This window comes from Olea europaea, unplaced genomic scaffold, assembly GCF_002742605.1.
Source record: "Olea europaea var. sylvestris unplaced genomic scaffold, O_europaea_v1 scaffold2594, whole genome shotgun sequence".
NCBI classification, from domain to species: domain Eukaryota; kingdom Viridiplantae; phylum Streptophyta; class Magnoliopsida; order Lamiales; family Oleaceae; genus Olea; species Olea europaea.
In genome coordinates this window covers 12,679-17,032 of record NW_019244249.1, presented here as the reverse complement: position 1 = coordinate 17,032, position 4,354 = coordinate 12,679, and positions in this window count along the sequence as shown.

Sequence of the window (4,354 nt, the reverse complement as noted above, 5' to 3'; positions counted from 1 at the left end):
CGGTGGCAATATATCGACTTTCCTGCTTTGTTTTCAAGAAATCATTTCAATACTTTTTAGAGAGAATCATTTGATACGAGGCTTCTAAGTCATGGGATGGCTAATAATTCAGAAAATAATGCCAAGCAACCGTCCACATTGACGTGAAAGGAATGAACAGTTTACATTGCCTTTTCGACTTGAGCATGTGATATGTTCAGTTTACACGATTAAATTCACTATTATTATTTCAACGACATATAAAGACACATCATGCCCTTGTTCGTGTTGACCTTTTTTGACCCGAGTCCTTCTATGACATTATCGCAATGGCTTTTGTAGGTCGCTATTGCTTATTGTGACAAGGTTAGCTAACCTGGTTATGGTTGTTAGCCAAGAAATCCTTAAGCACTTGTACATTAAGCCATAGAATAGAATTTTGATTTGGTTAAGATTTCTAAGATGTTACTGATGCAACTTGGTGTTCGGTGAATGGAGTCAGTTTAGTTGGCAAGTTGGGTTTGGTTGGGAGTGGGCCCATTTCAGCTAACATTCATCAATTCTACCAAAATGCTAACAATATAATGGCACATACATGTACATCCCAAGATTTATTTTTTTCCTTTCCCTTTTTTCCCGAGTTTCTAAATAAAATTATTATAGTAAATAAGTTGAGCAAAGAAATTCTCAAACTTCAATTTGTAATACCTATATCCTCAACCTTCGACTCTATAACGAGTAAATTTCTAATTGTTGTCGTGTCAAAGTTGTTAAGAATCTCTCTCATACATTAATGTTAATCGCATTTTGGTAACAAATCAATACATGATTAATAAAAAATAGGGTAATTGGCACAAAACGTCCTTACCTTTCAAATCTATTGTGGAAAACGTCCCTACCTTTCATTTTTTGGCAGTTTTGCCCTCATTTCAACCTTTTTTTTGCGCTGGACGTCCTTCCGTCCATATTCCGTCAGTTTTTTCCGTTAATTAAAGGGTAATTGGCACAATACGTTCCTACCTTTTAAATCTATTGTGGAAAACGTCCCTACCTTTCATTTTTTTGCATTTTTACCCTCATTTCAACCTTTGCGCTGGACGTCCTTCCGTCAATATTTCGTCAGTTTTTCCGTTAATTAAATACAAAAATACCTTTTTCTTTCCATAAATAAGGGTAAAATTGTCCTCACCCACTTCACCCCTTTTTCCCGCCATCAACTTAGTCCATAAGTAACAGTAACAGCAACATGAATCTGAAAATACTTTAAATGATTAAGTTAAATAAAGAAAAAATATCGTGAACACATTATATTTCATAATTCCACAACTACTGTTGCTGTCATCTTGTGTCATTGGAAAATTTTAGAAAGACGTATTAAATGGGTAGTCAATTTATAATAAGCCAAAATGGTGAATGGCTCTTTTTGGCTCAATGGAGAAGATAAATGGCTCATTTTAAATTGACTCATTATAAATTGACTACCCATTTAATATGTCTTTCTAAATTTTTCCAGTGACACAAGATGACAGCAACAGTAGTTGTGGAATTGTGAAATATAATGTGTTCACGATATTTTTTCTTTATTTAACTTAATCATTTAAAGTATTTTCAGATTCATGTTGCTGCTACTGTTACTTATGGACTAAGTTGATGGCGGGAAAAAGGGGTGAAGTGGGTGAGGACAATTTTACCCTTGTTTATGGAAAGAAAAAAGTATTTTTGTATTTAATTAACGAAAAAACTGACGGAATATGGACGGAAGGACGTCCAGCGCAAAGAAAGGTTGAAATGAGGGCAAAAATGTCAAAAAAATGAAAGGTAGAGACGTTTTCCACAATAGATTTGAAAGGTAGGGACGTTTTGTGCCAATTACCCATAAAAAATATCGATGTACAAGTCACACATGTACAACTCTACACGAACAATTAACACGTAACGAATCAGACAATCAATTAAGCATGCACAACTCAAACTTAGGTGGAACAAGTCGTATATTAATGAGTGCCCATAAAACTTAGTGCTGGAAGAAAATTATGAAGTTCAATTATGTTGAATCACATCACATGGATACTGATACAAATTCATAAAATATGATTCTGTATAGTTAATTTATTCATTTGATGAGATGTTTTCTTAAAAAATCATTAGTTCCTCAGAACATGGGTTGCAAAATATGTGCAATAAAAAAATTTGTGCCCCGTTTGGATATCAAGAATCATGTGCATTAACATTAGCCCACACGTTATGGCAAGTGTTGATATTATTCTCTTTGGATATATCAAAAAAATTCACAATTTTCCCGAAGAAAATCAGATCGTACAAAGTTGTGCAGTCCGTACTAAACAATAAATGTTTGCAAATATATAAATTTACATTTCAATCTTGAGGGATTTTTATATGTCAGCAAATTCTTCAAACTTTGGTGGGATCGATCGAGATCGAGAACTTCAATGGTACACATCTCAAGTTCAACTTCTATCATCCCTTAAATATGTAAATTCTATCTATCGTCATCGGTGAAAGTATTTAATCTGACTTAGAAGAGAAATAAAAATGAGCAAATTTCAAATTTGGTAAGGCTTAAGGGGTAAATTTATGTTTAACTTTGTAATTAGATCCTTTCCTCTGATATATTGCTTTGATTTCAAGAAAAAAGGAATTGTATATTATGCAATCTTTCTCAAGTTGCAACAGTGTCTGTCTTGAATACTTGGATTGGATTCATTCCAAGATCCGAATAAAAAGTCGTGCATATCTCATTTATTTTTCTATGACTAGCAGAAATAAGAAAATGCTTTTTCTCCCAATTATTACACGGGACCCACGTTTACAATTTTGGCCTAGTTTGGCACTCAATTTTTTCAAAATACATTTTCTCTTTTTTTTTCAATCACTCATTCTTTATTAAAATAATATTACACGCAAATAAAAAAAATTTCTTTATTTTTCAATCACACATTTCCCGCCAATTTACTATTCAGAAATACATTTTTACATAAAAAAAAATCTCCCAAACACTCACCTAAAAAAAAAATTTATTTTTTTTTTAATATTTATTTGGCGTCAATTTGAAATAATATATAACGAGGACACTCCTTCAGCCCCTTCAAGTTTGTCTGGTCCCGTGCTTGATCGATTTCACAATTAGGTTTGCGGTGTAAGAAATATTTTGTGACAAAAACCCTTCAACACTCTAGAAAATGAAGGAAAGAAAGAAGCACATCAATTCATCAGCACTTCATCTCAAGAAGAAAAATTTCAAGTGTTCGAGCCGAGAAGTGTAAAACTAGCCATATCTCCTACGGCCGGTACGTGCAGGCAAAATACGGGTCGACCATGGATGATGATCGGTTTCACACCTCAACTTGGCGATTTTAAGACCATTAAATTTCATTGGGCAAGGCACGAATAATGAGAACTTAAAAAATATGCTAAATCATGTCACAGCTAAGCCTTTTTCCAATGTTACAATATAAAATTACAAAATCCAGCTAAGGTTCCTAAATAATACCAAAACTTTGTCCCATTTGGATTTTCCAAAGGTTTCTAAAGCTATCATTGGTTGCATTATGTATTTATCAAAGGAAGAAGCCATATCTAGCTATATATAATATAGTAATATAACCACCAAAAGTTATAGCATTATTGTGTCTCCACCTTGTCGACTTGGGTACATTAACTTGTAAAACAAGCAACTGCCATGCATAGTTTATTATGCCTTGAGAGCATAACACAAAAAAAGATAAGCTCCAATTACGGATATATAGAAGCCAAAACTGCAAAGAATCCTATCGAGCATAAATATTTGGATAATCCGGAACGAAACATGACATGCCCGAAAATCATCCTAATGCACATTGCCATTTCAACTTGAGAACCAGGCAAGCAAAAGAAATATGCACACAGCACACGAGCTTGATTGCGAAGAAATATTGAACACAGCAATACCAAAATGGCCCGAATTGGTAGTAAATTATACAAATTTAAAGTCAGAGCCTTGTTAACTTTTTTTTAAGTGTACAAGTGGATTATAGTCCAGGATTAAAAGCAGCACATATATGCACATAATAAATATACACGACGATGAACAAATATGAAAGGTTATGCAGATGTGCTTCTAATAATGCCACAAAACAATCATTCCCCAGCAGATATATTAAAGACGTAGTCTAAAATTTATTTAGACCTGTAAATTCAGTAGACAAAAACAACCAGATATTCGCATCTTTTGGGAAAATGAATATACAAGAGAGATAATTTTATTGCTAGTCGCGCATGTTAAAAAGAAAGGAAAAAAAAAAAACAGAGCATACATAGCATATAAATTGTCATAATTGTGCCGAAGAATAGTTAAGGATACAGTCAAAGACACAAA